The following is a 25,161-nucleotide window of genomic DNA, read 5'->3' as shown; positions in this document are numbered from 1 at the left end:
TTGACACAATTTGGGAAACAATTTTGAGCCTCTACAATGCAAGAGAAAAATATCTACAAGGATTTAGGTGTTGTGCATTACATTCTCAGTAGTACAAGGACTGAGGCATGTAGGATTTTTCTGCCCTTCTGTGCTAACCATGGCGGAAAAAAATATTTCCCAAGGGGGGGTCTTTAGTCCAAAATCTTGTCAGATACGGTGATTCATTTGGAGGCCCAGGGCAAGAAAAAAGTTGGAGAACCCAAGGTCTAATTGATCGTCAGTTGTTGCAGTGGGCCCATCCCATGTAGTCACTATTCAGCACTTAACTTCAGTTCTCAGTATCTCTCTCTGCCAGCAGGCCCGGGATGGAGTCATTACAGCCAGACAGAGAAGCTCGGAAATGACTGGTCTAAATCACCAACTCACCTGGAGCACTTAGTGATAAGCTGTAAAGGGATGGAGCTGTGTGAGTGTGTGTGTGTGTGGGAATGACAGAGAGGGAGAAACCAAGAAAGCAGTGACACATTTCGACAAATGACTTGCGATTCACTTCTTCTTACTTTTCTCTGCAGCCTTTGCCTCTTCTTTTTCCTGTTTCCCAACTTAAGCCCACAGTTTACACCACTTCATCTTCAGATGTCCTCCTCAGACAAAAAAAACCGACAACAATGATACACGTATAATACACATAAAATAATGGAGTGCTGTACATTTTGCCGTTGTGCAAGTTTCTTTTATCCTCTTCTTTTGGTTCCCTAATGTTTAATCATTGTTTGATGCTCCCCATAGTTTTTATTGTACGCTTGCTGCACATAAATATTTAGTGGTATGTGTATATGCATACATATGTGTGTTTGAATATGTATTATCCATAAAATGCCATATGCTAACAGTTTATGGCAGTAGTTTATCTTCAATGTACCCGCATAAATATTAAAACATTTTTAATCATTTCATAGCTTGGTTTTGCAGAAATACCCACTTTACCATATTCCCCGAGTACTGCACCTTATTAATAACAAAATATCAAAATATCAAAATATCGTCTTAAACAGAGGAGAATTTAGGGGCAGCAATAACGGAATATGATGCTACAATTAGCAATTAACAACAAATAACTGTTCAATAGAAAAAGAATTTCAGCAATACGTTATGTATCATTAATTCATTTCTATGATCAATCTTAGAAATGCTGTAGAGAGAGAGAGAGAGATAATAGACTGAGATAATAGACTGTGGAGATATCTCATATTTTTCAAGATGGGCAGACGCTATAATTGTGTTAATCTTGATTATTGAGTTAACTCGTGTCCTCAAAACATGTTGGCAAAAAATGAAAAAGGCAGCATTACTTGTAATTCAGTCTTGAACAGACAGCAAGTAGGAACAAAGGAGCAATAGGGACCAGCATAATGCTGGATAGACAAAGCCAAAATAATCCGCAGCAAATCTAAACTTTAATTCACACTGCAGTCTCAGTCCAGACTACAGTTATAGCCACTACATGTGAAATACTACTCCAATAATGTCGCTACAGTTTACAGTGGATTCTAACTTCAGCCATGTAGGAAATCGGACCATGGAGCTTCTGAAAATCCATCTGATCATCTGACATTCATTAGGCAAAGTGTCCCCCTCAAACTGAATGCCAAATGACAACCAACCTGCCTGAAACCTAACAGGAAATCTATTTACAATCTAGCCAGATTCTTCGGTAAGTCAGGGGTGATCGGAGCTCTGTGAGTTTTTCCCTGTCAGTAAGACATCAGTCTCGATGTGTGGATTCAGCAGTCCTTGCAAATCATGACCTTCACCATTTGGCTGTTTAACACATACTCACACACTGGCTGCAAAACACACACAAATACACACGCAGAAAGGTTATCTTATAGGTCAATGAAAGAGATCAGTCAAACTTCTCTTCTTTACCTTCATAGTGCAATACAAGACTTGAATACTAATGTGTGTGTTTCTGTGTGCACCCTGTTACCGACTGGATTTTCAGAAGAAAACACTTGAGCAGTGCTTGTGTGTGTGCATGTGTGTGTGTGTGTGTGTGTGTGTGTGTGTGTGTGTGCCTGGTCTATTAGCTGCTGTCTTGTCAGAAAATACTTTTAATGGCGTGTTTGTGTGTGTTTGTGTGTGCTGGTGCTTCCTTGCTCTGTCTAATCCGCTGCAGTTTTCTCTTGACAGGCTGTCAGCTTTGACACCAAACGAGAAGATGTGTGGACCTCCTTGTCAGCCTCACTGCACACTTCTGCTGGTGCATCTCTGAAGTAGTTTCAAGGATTCAAGGCGCAGAGATAGTTCTTTAGAAAGGAGATTTGTTGGTGGGGTGAAAAGTTGGAGGGGAGACAGCTTTCTCAGGCAGAGGCAATGAACTCCATCTCTGTCTCTCGTTCGTTCTGAGATTTTGCCTGCTTGGGCATGACGCATTGACAAGGGAGAGGCTTTAAGGTAGGCAGGCAGGCATGTCACACAGGAAAGGTGTCCCTCAGGATATAAAACTCTGTCACATAAAAACAAAGACAGTCGGATGTGGCGGAGCTGATAGACGTTTTTTTAATATAACTCTTTGGCCTTGGAGATACAAAATCAGCTTTGTAAACCAAAAATATAACTGTGGAACGTGAAACTGATGATGTGAACCATCATGTGGGTCATTCTGTACAAATCAGTTCTGATATTGTGCTACTACTCCCAAGCCCCAAGGTAACATATATTAATAGCCTGTTTTGTCTAGACAAGAGTCCAAAAAACCAACAGTATTCAATTAACAATCATATAAAACAGAGAGAGGAGAGGCATATGTGAAGCTGGAACTTGAAAATGTCTTGCACAAGTGACTTAAATGATTAATTGATCGTCAGAATTTCTGTCAATACCCTCAGTGAGTAATTGTTCCATTTCTCTTTTCTCCTTTTTGCAGTTGAATTTTCTTTTGCCAGATTGCCAGTTTGGTTTAGCTTGGTTTTTGTTGAAAAGTTCTAATCTAGTCATGGTTGATTTGTTGACACCCGTGGTAACAGAGTGTTTTTTTTTACTACAACAAACAGAAATCTTGAGGATCTAACTAAGCAGGGAATACAAGGCAGTGGTCTGAGATGGGAGACAAAATCTATGGGTGATCCTAATTCTATGATTAGAATTTGATTTGATTTGATGGTGAAGTGAGTAAAAGACAATGATAACAGCTGGAACATGTGTAGAGACAAGTATTCAGAATATATTATTTACAGTAGCGGGTTGGTAGCTAGGCCGTTAAACGGATCCAGCTTTTGATGTTGAACACATTGATGAGTAATGATAAGTGGGAGTGTGTTAGACATAGAAATCTGTGGATTAGGGAAGAAACTGAATTTACTCAGGTATACTTTAATGACTTCAAGAAAATTCTGAGTATGCGAGACAAATCAAGTTATTTTGAAAAGGCTAAAAGAGGTGAGGGTTTCTTCATCACATGAAACCAAGGCTCACAGTGATGAAAGTGAAATGATGAAGGTGACTAAACTCATCTAATCAGGGAAGTGAATGTTGTGTGAGATGGTTCAGGAAAGACAGGGTTGCTATGGAATACTGACTTCTACTGGTAGATGAGTATTGGTTTCGTTGATTGCCCATGTCCCCGCTGTTGAACAACACTGATGATGGGGTACATTTTGACTTTGTCAGAAAGACAAAAAGGGGTAAAGAGAGTCTTGAAAGAGCTCAGTTGGACTTTGGGGAGCATTTCAAACACGTTTCTCTATGGAATCCTCAAATAAGCATCAGAAGTAGAGGTTTGTTTACAACATTGGATCAAATGGTTATCTACCAACAAAGTGTTGCCCTTGAAAGAGTATTGTGTTGCTTGCTATAGGATTCTGTGTATTTGAGTGACCAGCTTTTACAACTAATCATAAGTCTGATGGATAAGTAATAGGCCATTTTCTAGCAAACTCTGAAAACATTTCAAGTAATCAAAATTAATTGAAAGGACATTAAAGGCACGGATAATTTCTGCTTCACAGCTTAAGACCTTCATTGGTTAGTCTGTGAAAGATAGCATGGTTGAGAGTTGAACAATATAAGGAAAACCCAATTAAGCTTTTTACTATATACTGTGTAATTTTACAGGCATGAAGTGTGGGAAGAATATTGATCAGTCCTGTGGACAAAAGAAAAAGTTTAAGCGTAAGTGATTATAGAATGCTTTGTCGGTGAGATATTAATGGGGGTTGCTGAGACACAGTGAAAGGTGTGGAGTGGTTCTGGTACAACTTCACTGCAAGTACTTTCAAGTCGCAGGAAAAGGGGAAGTAATCTTGAAGTATCAAAGCTCTAGCAGCACTTGGAGCCTGTGGCCTTCTGGGTCATCCATGAAAGCTATACGCTCCAAGAAGCTCAATAATTACTGGAGCTTTTAATACTTCAAGGTTACAGAGACATATCAAAGCATCACTTGGGTGGAAGGGAGGAAGAAATAGGTCATGGGGTTTGACTTTGTTAGTTTCTTATGTGACAAACAGGACAATATCTGAACCTCTTGTATCTTTGTAGTGTCCTTGCAATGGTATGACCGTTTGATAGTTCTCCTTTGGGTCTAGAGTGATCACATGGGTAATACTGGATAAACCTGTGATTGAGATGAACGGCCTGCATAGTGATCACATGGGTAATACTGGATAAACCTGTGATTGAGATGAACGGCCTGCATCATCGGAACCCAAGAAGAGTGTTGTTGTTGTTGTTGTTGTTGACTTCTGTGCTCATCATGGACTGTCCATGACAAATACCATGTCTGATAATAAGACACAACATCATAGATGGACCATTTTTTTTTTGTTTCATCATGGTCACCTTGATCTTGTGGGGGCATCTGCTGGAAAGACCTGACAACCTCTCCAAGCAAATCAGAGGGGAGCCTGGCACAGACCCACAACACAGCCTATCCCATCTGGTCTGAGTATTCCAAGACATCCCTCAGAATGAGCAGTAGCCAGCCAGGAGCTAGTAGGATGTTTGGGCTACCTTGTTTCAGCCTGCTGATACATGCTGCTAGAAACCAGAAAGCTATTTTATGTTTTTATTTTATGCTATTGGCTTTGGGTTCTGGCTGAAACATTTTGGTCTGAGCCGGGAAAGAATCAGGCTAGGGTTGAAATTTCAGGCCAGTACTGTACTCTAGCTGCATCATCTAGAACTTTGTTATCCTTTACACAGACATCTACTGTTTGCCTCTGCAAACTGGATCTTTCTGTCTGTATGTATTGGTTAATGCGTCTGTTTTAAATAGTCAATAAATAAGCCCAGTAGAGCCAATTATCCATTAAAGGCATACAGAAACCTTTCCACTAGGTTGTGCAGGGCTAAAAATGGGTGTAAGAAAGGAAATTAGGAGTAAAAAGGCAAGAGGATTTTTCCTTGACTGTGGTGTTGCAGAGATGATCATAGCCTCAGGGCAAAACTTAAATCTTGGTTTATCCAATAACCCTCCATACAACCGATGTCACTTTCACCGCTAACAGCTAACAATCAAGGGTTTACGCACACTCACTCTCTCCCAGTCACTCTATTCAAATGTGAACACGTACTGTGTAAACTGTTGCCATCCTCAGAAAAAAAAGGATAGTGTCTGTTTATTATCTGTGTGTATCTCTCTCACTCACGCTGACACACAGGAAGACACACTTATTGAGAATTTTTACTTAATTGTTGAAAATGTCAATGCTTGAAAATTTTTGTTTGCATTAATCCATACAGCCCCTTGTTTTGTAATTAACACTCAGTTATATTGTTTGCCAGACTTCACTCCTGTTGCTTGTATTCCTAATTATGTGGGGAAGACAACGCAATTTTAAAAAAGCTTCTAAGATATGCGTCTGATGTCCATATTATCAGATTAGAATAAAAAGAGACGTTTTGATCTTGTCAGTTTTAGATTTTCGGCTGTTTGTGCAGCTCTTTTGGGCCTCAGTTGAAGCCTGCTCCATGTCAGTGCTTGACCATTCAAAGACCTTAGAAATGGAGAGAGAGAGAGAGAGATCTGGAGGAGGTTGGTTTTCTTTTGATTAGAGCACATTATTTTCGTTTAGAGAAATATAAGGACCCATTTATAGAACCTGCTTGAGTGTCACTTATGTGTAGAGTGTAGTTTACTTTATAAAGATGTGATAATACTCTTTAAGATGTGCAGAGATGTTATTATCACTGCGTTATTTGTGGAGATGGTGTTTTTGCCATCACTAGAAATAATGAGAAATAATGAGAAGACGTTTTTTTCTTATGCCTAATGAGCACTGCTCTTCTGTTAACATCAAGGACAAAGATGTGAAGTTAGAGGTAAACCTATTACATCCTCTATTGCATCCTCTTATTATCTCTAAATAGAGTTTGGACAGCTGATTATTACAACAATTTATATTCCACCCTTCAGTGATGGCAGTAATCCTTCTGAGATTACCCTGGCAACTTGTTTATAAAAGCAGTAAAGGATACCGGAGTGTACAAGCTCTTCGGCTTTAAGTGCTTTGTTTAGCCTGCAGATATTCTAATATGCTATATTTGTATGATTAGAATATAATCGCATGGCAAAACATGACACATATTATAATTCATCATGTTTACAGCATGAGCTTATTATGCGGCTGATGTTAATTATAGTCAACAGAGAATAACCAAGCCCCACAGCCTCTGTGCATTAAGTATCCTATACCTTCTTGTGTTCTAATTATGATTGTCGTCTATTACTGATATGTGTGTATGATGTGCTTAATGAAGCTGGTTTCACTTCCCTTGCGTTGGGTGTGTCCAGCTCGATTTGGTTTGAAAGGAGCATGTGAGCTGCAGTGATGTCAGTTCTCAGCACATATGCTATACAATATAGTATTAGTTACATTTTAAATGGAGCGAAGCAGTAACCCAAGACAAAGTAAGCCTGCCAAGCACTAACTGGCTCAGCAGAGTTGTAGTAACTGAGGTCTATGAGCCTGGATGAATTCACAGGATTGGTTACTGTTACCTTTAAATCAAATCATAATTTCATTCAACTACATCAATAATGATTAATGATCATCTTATTTATGGGGGCACACAGTTTGGATATAAGCCCTCAACCACACATTTTACATGTTCTGCTAAAAATGTCTTAAACCATGCTTCATATCAGGTATTTCTCTTGGCTATATCCAAGGTAGAAGTGAAAAATAAAAAATGTCAGTGTTACGCACTCCACAACACACACAGCATAAAGTTTGAATTAACTGATTCATACGTTTAAATCACTAGCGCAGACACGTGCAGATGCTTGTGGTTGAGATGGCCAGTCGTTGAACCATCTGTCTGCACTGTTTCCTGTGAGACAAAGGAAATTATCTGAAAGCTGCATGTGCTTTATATCTAAAGATGGTGGAGACCTCTTGTGTTGTTACTCCAGATAGACTTGCATGACTGTGTAGGACCCAGGACTATAATCTCTCTTTCTCTGCTTTCCCTGTTGGTGTGTGTGTGTGTGTGTGTGTGTTGTCTGCAAGTCGAGCTGAACATGAAAATAACAAATGCAACAGCAGCAGCATGTTCTGCTGATTTCATAAATTACTTATATAACAAGAGTAGGATTTGGGGATTTTACAGTAAAATCAGAGTAGTAAACAACAACTTCTTTCCTGTATTTACCTTAATGTCTGGTACTAAGTAAAACACTGCTTCTATATAAAAGTATATGTTCGATTTGTGCGCAGCATCTTCTGAGTCCATGCCGGAGGAGATAACATGTGTCACTATGTGTGTGAGAATGAGACAACTGCCAGCTCTTAATCAGAAGATTCCCTCTCCACTGCTCATCCCAGCTGTGTTATTTTCAGCACTGTGATCATTGTGCAGTCCACTCTGCCTCTGTTCCACATCCTTCACACCAATGTGACATGAAAAATGTGGATTTTCCAAGCTTAAGGTAATGAGCAGATGCTGCACTCACTACGGTTTCAAACTGCTGTTAGACAAGAGCAGGCTGATAGTTTTGGACTGTAATTGAGATGATGAATTGAGATGATATGGTGTCAGTGTACAACAGATGTCTGTTGGGTTTGAATATGGAAATACTACTGCAGCTCTGTCACTGATTTGCAAGTACACTGTCTGATGGCGTTCCATTGCTTAGTTTAATCCAATTTGAGAAAACACATCTTTCAGCCAACCAGGTGTTATCGTAAAGGGCCTCAGTATGATCCAGGCAAACTTTTTTGACATCAGAGTTGGAGGGATTGTTTCCTAGATATTTTGTAACTTCCCAAAACCAATGAGCCCTTGTTCTGCCTTCATGTCCGGCTTTTCAGAACACAAATAAATTCCTCTGCCTTGAATCATACGGAGCACTTCAGACCTCACGATGGATAGAGAGGAAACCTGATTTGCACTAATAACATACAGCGCATTGACTGGTTGATCACAGTCTTGTCACAAGGGGCTTCTCACCGTCACCCAAGATAATGCAAATATGAATGCAACCATTAAAAACAAATTGATGAACGCATGCAGTAGGTGGCATCTCATAAAAATGTCTCATTAAAAATTTCTTCAAATAAATGACCAACGTGAATAACAGGTCTGCATCACATCCACCATATTAGAGCAAATTTGCACTGAACAAAATAGAGAAAATGCAATATCAGCAATCAATACCAACTTAATATGTCAAACAGCAGTCAAATCTGCAGAACTTCAGAAGTCTAAGCACATTTCTAATATTTGCGGTGACATGTAAGTCCACAGGGAGTGTGCAGACAGGTGCTGAAGTCGATATTACCTCATTCTGGCACAAAGTTCCTGACTTAAGATTTTATAAAGAGAAAATACAGGCAAAGGCTGGAATGTCTGCTCCCTCTTGGAAATGAAAATATGGTGCTGATAGGAGAATATCTACAGGTAGACATGAGGGCAGCTTGCTCTACCCCTCCACAGAGGCAGAGCAACGCAGGGGAATGTAATTTCAGCGGTGAATTATGATTGACGGCTTCGAAGGGATGATGGGCATGCCTTATCTGTATTTTTACAGAGGGTAGAGGGGAAGAGGGGGAGGAAAGAGGGGGAAAGGAAAACAAAAGACTTGGTGAGTCATTAAACACAGCAAATGAGGCACTGATACATTTAGAATCATTTTAACTGAGTCCCCACCATGCGGGGTAGACAGGCAAGCATGGCACCAGAGATAATGCCAAATTGCATACATTTTAATGGGCTTGACAGAGAGGGATCAGAGAGAATTAATCCATAGCTTTGTCGCGCCCCATCCTGCTAATGTGGCTCTTAACCACGCTATTATAACCTCACTCAGACACTGACAAATGGAAAATAAATGGGATAGAGATTGCTTCCATATTCACTTTATGTCAAGAACAGCATGTGGGTCTTTAGGGTTCTAAGGGAATGTTTCGAATTTTTGACCAAAAGTAGCATGAGATACTCACCAGCAGTGACACTGATATAAACTTCTTATGAATGCCATTTTACATTTGTTCAGTGCCAGTACTAGTATGATATCTCAGTTTGGCTATCAACAGCAAATCAATACTTTTTAATGCCCTTATTTTAGTAATGTAATTAGCTGTTTTCCAGCTAAGGGCTGCGATGGCCCGTTATCCATCTAAGACTTCTCAGTACATCACTGTTTGGCATCTTTAAAAAGATTTAATGCAATTAGAGCATCGCTCAGTGACAACATGTTTTTTGTATTGCTTTTCCAGAATAGACAGATGACATACAAAGGGAAAACAAAGGAAAAGAACTTGATTTCACATCCCAGTCTCCACAAAACCTGTTTATTTCTGCCTTATTTAATGGTTTTTAATGCCATTATTCCACTTTCTCCCACGAGCGGACTGTTCCTTATCATTTATTCATTCACAATTTTCAGCCATCCACATTGCGTTGATGGCTCTGCCTTGTGTCATCGCTTTCTTCAAAGCTGCCAACAAGACCTCCAGCAAATCTCTGTTCTCTTAATGCAGTATCTCCTGTCATATTACCAAAGTAGATACATTTGTCACCTAGGTGAATCATAGCCCCGAATTTGATAATAACGATGTGAATAAAATATATTCATATATACACACACAGTATATATATACACACTTTATTTTTATTTTTCTTCTAAATATTCTTAATAATGAAGACATCATAACTGTGAACAAAACAGAATAGCTTTTTTATTTTAGATTCGTTAAAGTTGCCATCTTTTGCTTTGATGAGAGCTTTGCACTCTCTTGGTATTCTCTCAGTCAGCTACATAACTCCATGTGTGTTCCTTCATTGTTTTCCTGTCTTCAATATTAATCTACAATGTAGTAAACAGTAAAAAATAAAGAAAACTATATATATATATATATATATATATATAGGGTGTTGACAGCTCTGCTTCCCTGATTCATACTTTACTACCATTTTACTCACCATATTATCTATGCATTTATTCCCAGTTTGCCAGGATTCAAAAAACCATACCGTCAGAGTTCAGAAAACCCAAATGCAGACTCACTGGACAGAGACTGAAGTAAGATAACACAATGGCTTTACTGAGGGGTAAAGGGATAGAATAACACAGACTGTTCCAGAAGTCAAAACCATAAATACAGGCAATCAGAGGTACAAAGTCATAAGGCAGAGAAACAAGTCAGAGAACAGGCGCAGGTCAGTCAACCAGATGATCAAAGAAACAGACATGATCTGGCAAACAGCGAGGGCAGACTGACTGGTAAATATAGTAAGATAATGAGCTGATCAGCAACAGGTGAGGGGCAGGCTGAGCTGGCTGGCAGCTGATTGGTAGGCAGATAACTCAGGAGGAGCGGATAGTGAACTGGCTGGGAAAAGCTGGTAGGTGCTGACTGGCGGATAAGCGTAGGGGTGCAGGAGGGTGGAGTTTAGGTGCAGGAAGCTCCAGCAGTGTCCACGACACATAAGGAAACCCGGCAAAAAAAAAAAAAAGAAGAAACTAAACAGACGATTAACACAAAAAATGGGGGTTAACGATGCATAGGGCTAGCTCTGCAGTCACCTCCCTCCGTGCTGCTGAAAACAAAATATTAAGATGTTTCACTTGATGTCTGTATTCTAACATTCTCCCAAAAGCAAGAGATGAATTGAACGAGGGAAGAGAGGCAGTAAGAGAGGGAAACTTCTATAAATACATGAAAGAAAACCTCAGCTCCCCGTGTTGCAGCACAGAGAGTAATCATAGATTATTAACATTTATATTGAAAGATGAAGCCCCATTAGAAAGCATCTGGTAAATTACATTTGGTTAGGCCTGTGTGTGTGTGTGTGTGTGTGTGTGTTTTCGTGTGTATGGATGTGTTTGTGTATGAATGTGAAAAAAGTGTCTGCTTTATTGCAACATGACGGACCTAGCTCATTTTAGCGAGTCAATATCAGCACCCGAGGGTAATTTACATAGAAGTATTTATGAGGCTGAATTCAGCATCTCGGTACAGTTGTTAGGACCAAGTGAGAAAACTGCTGCTGACATGAATCTGATGGAACACAGACATCTGGTTGTGTGTCTGCGTGTAGAGCTGATGATGTGCTTGTGTGCATAGTTTATGATGACGGCTCAGAGGCCGTTTCCCCATAGTGGCACACATACATCTCACAAGGTCACGGAGGCCTTTTCATGTAGTTGCGCTTGCGTTTTCAGTGAGTGTGTGAGAGAGCATGTTTGTTACGGGATGCGCTGGTTTCTCGGGTAATTGATTTTTGATGAAAGTGGTGAAAGTGAGTCAGTTTTATTCAGTATGCCTAACCCTCCTCACACGGGTAGGAACATCATTTCATTTATTAGGGTCGTTAGCAGATGTTTGCTCAAAATGCCATGCCAGTAAGTGTCGACAATGTCAGTACATACGATTAAATGTTATCTAGACTGTGGTGGATCAGTGGACGGGAAAGGTTGATGATGAAACTGGGTGATTTTCAACTTAAAACAAAGGTACGCAAAAGACGTTAAGTGGCCCATTTCCTACCGTTTACCCCCCTTATTTCTGGCATCCTTGCTCAAACCACACTCACCTCCAAACTTGGCCTTCACTGCGATCTCAACTACACAGTTTTGCGACTGCATCTTGCACGATTGTGACGCTCCCGCTGTGGCAGTAACTATCCACAGGGTACTCAAAGCTCTCTGGTAGGTCCTGCAACAATAGGTGTCTTCAGGACATTTTGTCATGATGACACACACACACACACACACACACACACATACTCACAATGTGATAACAATACCAGCCCCGCGTTATTGCGGCTGGTAATTGCACACAATTCACAATGCAAATAACCACTAAGGTGCTATAACAGAATGATTAAAATGTCTATGACTTGTTTCTAAATCACTAATTAGAATTGTGAGGGGTCATCATTATACTGTTGTCTTCCTCCTGCGACAGTAGCATGTAAAATAACCCACACAACCATGGGCGTGTGGGCGGGTGCGCACACATGCGTTGCATCATGAGTAAGTCATGGAGATTAAGCCGTGCATTGGAAAGTGGCCAAGTTTAGTGCATAATGTAGCAGAATCATGTTGGCTCATAGATTATCACAGACACAATTCACACTTTAAAAGCTTCTCTAAGTAGCAGCCTATTTAGAGTAACAGAGAGATGCCCCAAGTAGGATTAGACCTTATATTTAGAGTGAGTTTTAGTTGTCTTTGATGAACTTAATACCATCGCGCCGACAAGGACAAAGTTTTAGCGGTAACTCCGATCGCAGACAAGTTGAAAGTCGAATCTCAAGTCCTCATCTTTGAATGAGGACTATGTAACTTTTGAAAAACGATGACACATTCTTCATTCCTCTCACAAGTAAAAACTTTAATGCATAGATAATACTGGTACTGCTACTAAACCCTGTAATCATCGCAGTGGCTGGTGTGAAATTAGATTACCACTGTGTGTAGAACTGGTCAAATGAAAGGAACCTTTATTGTCTTACATGTACCTGTTGTTTAGCTTTCAGTTAACTGCTTTCAAAAACTTATATCAGGGGAGATTCATAATTTAGAGGATTCAGGCTGCAGGCTATGATATGTTCAGTAGTAAAAGATGGCGGCTCAAAATTGAAAGACAAGAGAGAACAAAGTTGAACTTTGATACAGCAAATGAGAACTAGAGTGGGCCGTCTAGCTGCATGGATTAAATCATTTATTATTAACAGCAAAAATGAAAGAAACAATAAATTGTCCTGGAATGCCTACGCTTTTCAAATAGTGTCTGTGACCATTTACATTTACAACAGATGTGTGGCCTCAGGTGGTCCACTGCATTAACTGCGGTGAAGACAACATTTTAGTAATGGAGTTAAGCGTTAAGTACACTGTCTAGCATTTCTCTAGAGGAAGTTCGGCATAGGGAGAGCAGAGTTGCTGACAGTCTTTGTCACCTCTGCTGCTAAATTCCTATTAACCTCCCCAGCAGACAGCATCGTAAGCTTTTAAAAGAATTCAATAATTATCCCAACAGCCTGGCTTGGTGTGTCCTCTGCCCCAGTCTGGCTGTCAGTCACTTTAATTACTCTTGTTGTAAAACCCATCAACCTCCAACCAAGCCTACACACCAGAACCCAGCTACATTCAATACCAGTCTAACAGGAGCAGGGTCTGTGAAAAGGCATTTTCTTCAGCTTCCCTCACTTCAATGCGTGGGCAGGATGGTGGCTGAGCATCAGTGAGTTAATGTGTATTTATTCATGGCATGTTCTGTGTACTGTACGTACATCTCTACTGGTGTCTCCTTCCTCTCTTGTTCAAGTCGAGTCGCAGATAGCTGATGTTTTACTAGATTTGCTATTCCACTGTATTCTTAAAGGCAACGGTGGAAACGTCTTGAAAGGATAGGAATATAATATTTTGAAGAATTCAATCAATTAAAATCACGTTAGCTAAGCTTCTTGCAAGCATTTGTGCCCCAATCAATTATACAACACAGGACTGATTGGATTACATAATGGAGGGCACTCTGTGATGTGCCTCCCACTTAGAGGTCAAGCACAGGAGAGAAATGGCTTTTTGTGGGGGGATGTTTGTTTAGTGCAGCTAAGTCCAAGTTAAAAAAAAGGGGGGGGGGCAGAGCATCTCTATGCTTAGCCCTTTAACACCAAGTGTATCATATTTGATACCTCAAATGAGACCTCTGCATCATCAGTGATATTTTTTTGTATTTTATCTGTGTTTTATATGTTTTGCTTGTCTAAGATCAACAAACTGTGGGCAATAAATTGCACAAAAATGGCAGATGTATTTTTAAATATATATATTTTTTTTTTGTAATTTGTCAGAAGGTTCAATAAACACTCCAGTTTAAAACAAATAGAATTTTCTGGCAATTATTTCATGGTTCAGGCATTAAAGGGTTAGTATCTTATGTATTTTACATTGTATTGTCTTCAATACTCCATAGAAATTGCATTTAAAAAGATTAGAATTCAACTACACGGTTTAAATTCACCAGACATGCGCCAGCTGGTTAGCTGTTGCTTCATTTTTCTTTTTTGATAAAATATTCTTTTGACCACAACAAAAAAGAATTATTCATAGCTTCTGAAGATCTGTGCTAAGATGGATGCTAAGATGGCAGCCTTTGTCTCCCTTTCTGACCACAGTCAAACTCCTTGTATGTGTTCACAGTGTGTGAATGTGCGTGAAAGAACAGTCTCCTCCAACTTGGATTCCTCCTGTATGAATGATGTGTGAATGGGTGAATGAGGATGTGATGTAAAAGCTCTTCGAGAAGTTGAAATGACGAGAAAGGCGCTAAACAGATACAGACCGTTTACATACTTGTCCGATAAAAGCTGATTCTGAATATTTCTATATATCTATATCTATTTTATTCATGACCAGCGTGAACTGACAATGGTAGCTGATCTTACTGGATTGTCCAGGTGTGTCTTTCCCCTCATCTTCGTCATCTGTACTTATAACTGATCAGAAAATTGGGGCCACGCCATCTGTTATATGTGTGTGTGTGTGGTCACTTCTTCCATTCTAAATTTCATTTCTGTGCTATGTCTCAATCACCGCATTGTAATTCAACTTGTAATGGTTTGAGAGCAGCACCTTGTGCTGAGGGTATGCGCGTGTCTTGGTGTTCATATGATGCGTCGTTCTCCCCCCTCTGCATCCTCTCTGTGCATAAATTGCCGCTCCTTCAGTAGCAATGAGTGTTGCACAGAAAGGAGAAACACTCTTGTGTGTTTTTGCATGTGCGAAGATGAGTGTCTAATCTTTGTTTTCATATGTGGCCTGCATGTAAAGCAGTACAAAGGGAAATATCTTTTAAGTATCTGTGTGCGGTTTCATGTTTTTTATGAATATATTGCGAGGATTGGAGGATAGCCTTGACTGATTTGTGCCACAGTACCTGCGATAGAGCCAAGTCCCAATCTGCATACATGAATGCTAACAGCTGCATTTTACTGAAGTATTCTCAGGGGCCTGAGAGTGCAAGAGAGGTGATAAATGTGAGCTATTTCTTAGACTGAAAGGAATTTCTGTCTTGAATAAAAACCTTAAATGAAAAAGAAAAGTTGGGCGGATGCTAAAAGTCGTGTACATCTCACTCCAACTAATGTGATTTTCTTTTTGTCAAATCCTGAAAATTCATTCAGTTTGCTTCAGTTTCACGCAGCAGGTAAGAGCATATATCTTCAAAGTGTTTTGTATCCACCACACTGTGTGGGATGTTGAATTGGTGCTGTCACATGACATCAAATCGCAGCATGAGTGGGACAGAAAAAAGGGGAGAAAGGGAGAAACAGACCACAAGCTGCAAAGGAAATGTAAATTTTTACTAAACGGATGAAATAAAAATTAATTATTCCCTCTCTGGCACAGTAACTTCATTGTAAGTTATGAAATGTTGGCTCAAGGGCCCTTAAAGCAAAGAGAAAGAGCAGCCCCACAGTCAACAGATTATATAAAAACACTGCTGAGGAATTCAGGTGAGGATGCACACTAAAAAGCACAAGACACCGACCACATTGAAGCCCTCTCTATGGAGACGTCAGATGGATAGACGCTTGTCACTGGCAGTGGTTATCTCTTCATCCTGATTCTTTCTGGAGATGCTCTCCTGACATTTCTTTTTCACATAATGTTTAAGTCAGTTTCATTTATTCATGTCAGACAGAGCATGTGGGACATCAGCTGTCATGGTCGTCATAGTCGGTTATGCTACCCTTCATCCGACTCGCTGTTTTGCTGTGCATTTCTGAGGATTCTTGAGCATGCTTCAGCTTGCTTTGAGGAATATTCTGTCAATTCGTAAATACTGGGAGTTGGCTGAAAGATTGTTATTCTTCCACAATGCTTATGGCTTCCTGTGCCATGAGTCTGGTTAAGCCAGGCTATGCTGTAGGTACAGAGGCTACTTACTTAAGGTTAGGGAAAGATCATGAGCATGGTCAAAATAAACATGCAGGTAGGAGAAAGGATGCAAACATTCATTTTTCATTTGAAAGTTTGAGACTTTGTACACAGATATCCACCGTAACCTCTTCCATAAGACATTGTTGTTACAGTATAGCATTTCATGCCACATCTGCGTTTCCTTCTGAGAGACAATAGTCATGTTTTAACATGAGCAAGAGGTTTATATATGTTCAATCATATGTTCAAGTCCAGCAACTGAATATAACCAGGGAGAGAGAATATTGGTGATCATACAAATCACCATCATCGTACAAAAAGTTTTCTTGAAATGAGAATAAATATAAATCACTCAAGTGAAGCACAAACCTAGACAAACTGCCACTTAGGCACAGTAGTTCTAATTTACTACTCTAGTTCCTCAACAATGCAGCATTTTTACTGCAAATATCTAAATTATTGTCAGCCTGTTCATTTTCCGTCCCTTTATCTGGAGGGCCAGGATGTGTAGAGCAAAGGTTAGAACCACGGTGAAACTAAAGAGAGCAGCATCTAACCATAAAGGAAGGAATCTCTGTAAATCCGTCCTTCGCTTATCTCAAGGACAGTTCATTCGACCGCCTTCACACTTTGCAAGAATATAGCTGAGGACCCAAGGGAGTCCGGGAGCAAAGGCAACTGGTCCGCTCTGAACAGGCAGGCGTTTGAAACGACGCAGCGCCAGTGCAAATAGAGAAAAGCAAACATTGTAGAAATATTAACAGTCTTCAGCATCCATTCAAGGTTCCCTCTGGGTTTCACCAAGCATGAAACATCTATATAGTAAAATTTTAATTTTAGCATTAAAGAATATCTTAACGAAGACTTACAGCTTTGTGAATCATGGTCCAGTTAGTATTTGATAATTAATGATCTGCTCCCTTATCAGATGGAGAGTTTTGTCTGCTGTTAAAGAAAAAATAAAGAGGAACCAAGGTCAGTTTGTTAGCTGAGAAAGCAAGTCCAGTTTTCCTTGAGGCTCGTGCCAAACAGATTGGAGCACAATGTAGTACAGAGGAATTCCCACCATTAGTCAAGCATGAAATTCGACTTTGATCTTCCAAACTTTTACTACTTTGCTTTCACTATTTCACTTTTTAAAATTTCAACATGAACATAAAACTTACAAACCAGTACAGGTGAGTAGAGCCACAACTACCAGTTCTTTTCATTATTGATTAATCTGGAGATTACGCTCATCTCAGTTTCCAAAAGTCCGCTGTGACGTTTTCAAATCCGTCCATTCATCCATCCAACAATCTAAAACCAAATTGTATTCAATTTACTATCACATAAGACTAAGAAAAACAGCCTGTGGTCACATATGGAAAATAATGCAAATGATAAATCGATTATCAAATATGTTTTGTGTTGATCGGCTAACTGGTTAATCGATCAATCATTTTAGCTCCACAGGTGCCATTATTTGCCTTTTCACAAAATAGTTAAGCTTTACACCTACCCACCATAACTATCTTTATACACTGTTGCCCGTAAAGTTGGAATAATTGTTCAATACCCCCAATTTTGTTAAAGCCTGAATACACAGTTTGCAAAGGTTCATTGTGGTTTAAGTTTCACTGTGATATGTTTGGAAGAGTTTGATCAATAAAGTTGAGAAGATCTACACTTTATTTAACAAGAATAAATCACATTTCATGAGAAGAGGTGAAAAACATTTTATTCCAACTTTATGGGCAACAGTGTGTATGCATCGTATTTTACACATTCATTTGATGTCAGGGTTGATTTACCTTGTAAGTTAAGGTTGGATGCAGGATGTCTGCTTTTGCTGGAGTTGCCTCTTTATCAAGGTTGGAAATTCTTTTAATTCTAAAAAATATTAATATGCACAGTAAACATTAATTGCAATCCTACAGACTGGAGTTTCTGCTTGTAAAAAAAATGGGTGTACAACTGAGAATGTATTACCAGAGATTGGTGATTGAACTGCATTTTACAGCCACATTTAGAGGTGCTGTTGTTTCAGTCTATCAAAATATTTTTCACATCACTATTTCTGGCATATCTTAAGTGGGTTTAGTTAATCCACACACAGTCCTTCTACACACTTAGCCCTAACAGTAAATGTACTGTAAGTCACTAAAAGCAGGACGCAGCGCTGCTCTTGTTTTATCATCACATAGACCACCTTTGGCAGTCTTACGTTCCTAGACTACCACAGTATCCTAAATTGGACAAGCGAGAGAGAGAATAACTGGCGGGCAATTGAAACTGGCCAAAGTGCACTGAATTGAAATGCATGACTCTGTTCTGCGAGGACTGTTGTTCTCTTACTATTCAAGTGTGACTGGATTTAAAGCAGAGCTTAAAAAGCAATGGACTAATTCATTGTATTCCACGGCTACAGCGCCCCAGTACCCATTAAACCACACTTTGATACCAGGAGGAGGTCTAAGTGTTTCAGATTTTTATTTTGTTTGCTTGAAGTAATCTCACTGCCTTTAATTAAAAGTTGCCAAGTGATTAAATGACTGCACACATGCGCTCTCACATACGAACACACACTCACACAGTCCCTGGTCGCTGTTCCTTGACAGAGGCCATTTGCTAAATCCTAATGGAATTCATTAGTTTCTTCGTTTGTGTCCTTGGAGCCTGGGCAGCCTCACGATACACTGTTAATCACCTCTCAGGCTTGACCCGCGGTCAGCCTTTGGATTCTGCGAGCAGATCGTGCCTTTCAGCTCAGTAATGTAGATTCAGTTCTACATTACTGAACTGAATCTATTTTATAGGGCTACTAAAATCAAATTTAGACTTTTATTTCGAGATGAGGCTCTGAAGGTTTCAGAATGGTACACCTGCTTCCTCAATACCGAACTTTACCCATAACTGTAGCAATCCTGGGATATTTCAGAAAATTAAGTTAGTTATACAGATGTAACATAAATTCTTGAATTGTAGTTGGGCCACAAAATAAAGATCATAGTTTCCCTTTGCATACTTTGACATCCTGAAAGTACTAAGGGTGACTATGACTAATGGTAACTGATTAATTGGAAAAATGATTGGAGCTTAATTTTTGTCCCAAATAATTGTTCAAGCATTGTTTTATTCATTCACCTTACGGAAGTGAAAACATCTTCAACAAGACCGACTGGGTTTAGAGACCTGTCTTTATATTGTATTTTATTTATATTAACACATTTTGATTAGAAATCTGGTTTTTGATCCCTCTGATCTTTGCCATATTCATTTGCTGTTGCTGCCGCTCTGTAAAAACACTTAACTATAATGCTCCATCTGTTTCACAATAACACTATTCCAGTGGACTGGGGGAATCATAATCTCTTACCTTTCCTAAAAAGCTTTTAATGTGAAACATGATCACAGTCACATCTTTTAATGTGAAACATCAACCAGGAAGTGTTGAGTTTCATTAGCGATGGAAGGGAGAAAAAGCTTAATAGCATTAGTTGATCAATTGGTATTGTTACGGACCTGAGTATTACGACCAACTGGTATCATTTTAGACCTGCGTATTGTTCGAATATTGGCTTTTAATTGAGATCTTATGGTCAGAGTTCATAGACTATTGGTGTAATGTTGAATGGATGAATGCAGGATGCTTGTTCTACACATGGGACCAGCAAAACACTGAGATAGTCACCGGCAACAGCAACAGCATATGTGCAGTGCTGCAGGAGTGCAACAAAACAACACCCACCACTTTTTTTCCTCCAAGTGAGGAAATAGAAAATTAGTCATTTGTATGTGGTATGTCATGACACCCAATAAAACATATGGAGTGGTCACAATTGTTATGTTGATATTTAAGGTGCGTTAACTTATTCATGACATCAACTGATGCGCTGAGAAATATGTAAGAGGCCATTCTACCTTAAACGTTTCTAGTAGTCTTTGAGCAAAACAGTTAATTAAATCATTTAGAACAGCTATAAAGGTAAAAGTTTACAATGATGATGATAAACTTCCTTGGCACCAGGCCCACAGCCACCTCAGGCTAGCTAATTACTATTTTCTCATTCATTCACATGAATACCTTTATCTATTCACCCTCTGAAAATGGGCTACTAATTCCTGTGTAATTCTACCACACCAGAGAATAAGTGAGGTAGAGAGAGAGAGAGAGAGAGAGAGAGAGAGAAGGACACATCTGGACGTGAAGAACATGTAGTGGTTGATGGCCGTGAAGATGGAGAGACTAGTTATGTGAGAAAGGAAAACGCAGAGGAATAAAAAAAAAGCACCATACCCTTGGATTGACAGCACTACTACATCCGAGGTATCAACGGCATGTCGACGAGCCACAGCTTAACCATGTGCATGCACACGTGTTCACGTCATAGGTTTGATGTGGCGCTGGAACAGACAGCTCACCTCTGAGCAACAGGATATTGAGAAACATGATGCGCTTCAACACTGGCTGCCTGTGTGAGCAGTGAATCGGTGACAAAATGAGACCACGACAGCTGAAATAACTCTGTAAAACCATCTAAACTGCAGAGCACTGCAGCCAAAGTGCATGATACAATTATACGCCGTGTATGTACAGTACAAAACACACACAGACAAACAACTCATTGTTGCTGTACCTGCGTATATTTCCCCATGCTCTCCATCTCTGGTAATTTATACTGAGACTGTCTGGCTCCATTTCCTCTGTTTTTATTGCTTTAAGTGGATAAGACTGGACTTTCCATTTAGACTGCAGCGTCTCCTGCAGCTTTATTTCTCCATGGGACGAGAGGGCAGGAGTTACAGCAGACCTCCCTACTGATAATGATAATTCACATTGTACAGTATCTGTTAAAGCAGCTCTTTCAAAATAAATACAGGGAAAATACGACAAGCAATGAACATAATTGGTGTGATGCTAATATCCTAATCTGTCACACAGTGTACTAACAGTACTAATTCCTGAGGAATGAGGATCACAATGAAAACTTCATTTTTCATGTTTGTTAGTATTACAGATTCAGAGGTGCAAGAACCCATGTAATGGGCAAATTGTGATTTCAATATAAATTATGGCTGAGAGAAACATTAGCGAGGTGACAAAGAGAGACACTTTTTTTTCTCGATAGTAATAAAAGCTTTCTATCGTTTAAAATCTCTGCATGCTGCAGAGGGTTTTATACAAATGATTCTGTTGAACACCTCACAAATGCTAAGCTGTTTGTCTCATACTAATCCCTTATCAAAGAAATTATGAGCAATGTTTGTTTGCTATTCTGTTTCTTACATGAAATTATTTATTTTCTTGTAAACAGGGTGTTGGTGTACAAGAAACAACATATCATGTATAAATAAAGACTAAATAAAACAGGCAGGCTTTAAGCCCTCTATAAAATTGCTGGCTTAGACTTATGTTTACTGTCTTACAAATACTGCGAAGATTAAAATTAGTTTTAATCATCTTATCATAGATAAGCCTAAAAATGCATCACATTGAAATCGGCAGTCCAATTTGCTATTTTCTATTAATTAAAGAAACACAGCAGGTCGTCCTTAAACACGTTGACGGGTAGCTAATGAAAAAATAAATATTTCAGCTCTTGAGACCGACTCTGACTTTAAACGCAGGTATAGCGTTGTTGAGTTGGAGTGCAGACTAAATATGCTCAGGCAGGACCCCTGAGGCAATGCTCAAGTCTATGACGAAAACCAAATGTGACCAGGTCTTTTCTTCATAACAATTCAGTACACACATTACAGTGAGTGCACCAGAGAGTCATTTACACTTGATCAAAGTCAACAACATTCTGGGAAAAATGCCACGGCCAAAGGTAATATCCTGAATCTTGCTGCCTCCTCTAAGATATCTATTTCTAAATATTTCTGTCAGAAATATTCTTACGTGCTCTTCCTTCCTCTCTACAATACAGAGCATTGTGGCTTGCATCCGTATCGCTTGTTATCGCTTACCCACTCTTGGGAGCCGTAGCCCACCCTGCACTGCAGACACATTTAGTATGTGGACAAACATCCTAAAGGGTTTGTAATGTGGTGGTTCACAAATATTAGATCAGCCCTCTCACCAGCCAGCAGTCCTCAGCCACAAGCACACAGACACACACACACACACACACACACACACACATAGTTGTGAGTGTCCAGCAGGCACACCCCTGCTACTATATAATAAGAAGCGTCTCGCCAAGCATCAAAGCTGAAAGCTGTGCAGATGGCCTCAAATAATACATAATGCAAGACCCATTGGTGTACTGCCTGTGACAAGAAGTCCATTACTGTAATGTTAAGATCTGAGATGTTCTTTGCAGCACCTTGCCACTTTTTTTTTTTTTAAAGTCACAGCCTAATAGGAGAGGTTTTTGCCTTGATGTCAAGTGCAATTTCCAGGCGCATGCCTTCGCATTTTGTCCAATCATATCTCAGATAGAGAGGGCACTACAGATCGGTATGCAGTTCCAGAACCATGGTAGTGATTCTAGATTACCCTGCATAAATAGTTAACATCAAAAAGACATACAGGTGTGTGCATGCCTGTACGAAGACCACATGTGTAGACTGACGAAAGAAAGATGAAATATGTTTGAATGCATGTAATGAAACAATGGAAATAATGTTTTGAATTGATACGTAACTTATCTAATGTGCAACTATGTGTAAGATGAGCTCTCCCACCGGGTAATGTGTTACTACTAAGTACACAAATATTTCGATATGGATGCCTGCTCCTCTTGATCATTTCTGTTCCAGAATTTTATTCATTTTTGCCGAGAGATTGTTTTGAAAACACTTTCTTCCTGACACACAGAGGGCACTGACAAGTTTACACTCAAACTGCAAAATGTCACACTTAGCACGTCTTTCTTTACTACACTAATTCACGGGTTCCTCATGAAAGGTGCTTATCAATGCTGTGTGTTTATTCAAAAACATGCCAATATGTCATTATTTTTCAAAAATCCAGTGCTGGACAGAAATGTCTGTGTCAGTTGAGGTCAAAAACACTTTCTTTTGCCATGGAATGAACTGAATAATCTTTCTTTCTCTGATATTTAATTGGACCTGACTGTGATCATGAGAAGGTGAAGTGGAACTCAGGCTTGTCACGCAACGGGAAATCAAACTGTGCCCACATCTTTACAGAGACCTGGCTTTGTCTTTGCAGGCCAGATCAGGCTACTGTTAGCGGGTCAGGGTTTCATTGTGCAAAACTGTGTTGTAAAATGACAAATATGTGAACCTTGAAACCTTGACTAAGAAGTGGCAATGCGTGTACATTTTTGAGGGAATTACATTCATTGGGGGAGGAAGAGGAGAAATGCTGATGATGCTGTATAATATTTATGATACAGCAACAACACTACTGTGAACTATAGTTACACTATAGGCCACAGTACACTGTTACTGGCCTAACTTATGCTGTGTATAGCCAGTACGTGTGTTCTGGCTGATTAACAATTTTTGAGAGTTTGGCCTTAGTTGGGTTTGAGGCAGAAGAAGAAGAAGGAGCAAAGTCTAAAACCTGATCTAGGTTGTTTGATCGATGTTGTTCAGTCAAGGTTTTAATTTTCTCAGCAAATTCAAGCGGGATCACACAACACTGATTAATCACCATAGCACCTCCATCGTCCACCCTCATGGTCTCTTATATCACTATAGCACATACTAGCAGAATTACAGCCATAAAACAGATGTAGAGTTACTTGCTTAAATGCGCCACAAGATAGTCCCCATTCCAACTTCCTGTGACAAAATGCACCAGCCCTCTGTTTGACTTAACACTCTCCTGAATCAATAGCAGTTAGAAGAGAGGTTTGGCAATTATAGGCATGGACACCAACAAAGGGTTTTTTTTTTTTTTTTAATTTACTGAGAGGTCCATTGTCAATGTTTGCCACATTTCAGTGACTTATGGACACAACAAGCTGTTCCAAACCATATAGCGTGGAGAAAGACATTTTCTCATTTGGCACTGATGGGAAATCTGCTTTAAATCCAGTGTTGAATAAAAAGAAGCCATTGCTAATCACTCCATGAGCCCATTGACCCTGGATATCGGATACTGTAAAGCATTGAACTCAGTAATTGCCTTCAATCTGAGGTAGTCCTCGCAGAACCAGTCTTTGAAGCTTTAGCACAACTGAGTCACACCGCTATGAGCAGACTACTTTCATTTCACACACTACTTTCAGCTCTGCTTGAAGGACTTTCTAAATTTTTGGAAAGGAATACATGAAGGTTATATTCACATTCCCGAAAGTATTTGGTTTGTGCTTTACTTTGGTCACATACTTGTTGCAAGGTGTCTTACGAAGACATGCTTTAAGGATGATGAAATTAGCAACTGACAGAAGATCGTTCTCCATTTCATTATCATCATCAGTGGTGACCAATGACAAGGAAGAAAAAGTAAATGCTAGCTTGTCTGATATGAACATTTCTGTCTGCAGTCTCTATTTAATGTTCTAAACCCAGGGCAATCCATGCCCAAGGAGATAACCGCAGGCCTACTTTATGCTTTGGACCCTAATTGTATCTACTAAATCTAATTGGAAGGCAAATTTCCACTGCTGCCACAGGACACTCATGAATGCACACACTGCACACTCATAACATCAGTGTCAAACCAGATGGTGGTGGATCATGACAACATTTGAGCATCACTGCCTGATGTCTACGTCCTTGTGGGCTGGGGGAAATGTTGACTTGTCTGTTTCAGAACCAGATGCTTCCCTTATGCTTCTACCTTTAGCATGGGTTTGAATGTTGATGTCTAAAACATAAAA

The sequence above is a fragment of the Pempheris klunzingeri genome, chromosome 18, assembly GCF_042242105.1.
Source record: "Pempheris klunzingeri isolate RE-2024b chromosome 18, fPemKlu1.hap1, whole genome shotgun sequence".
In the NCBI taxonomy this organism is placed as follows: domain Eukaryota; kingdom Metazoa; phylum Chordata; class Actinopteri; order Acropomatiformes; family Pempheridae; genus Pempheris; species Pempheris klunzingeri.
The sequence above is the reverse complement of the archived record's forward strand: the minus strand, read 5'-3'. Positions refer to the sequence as shown.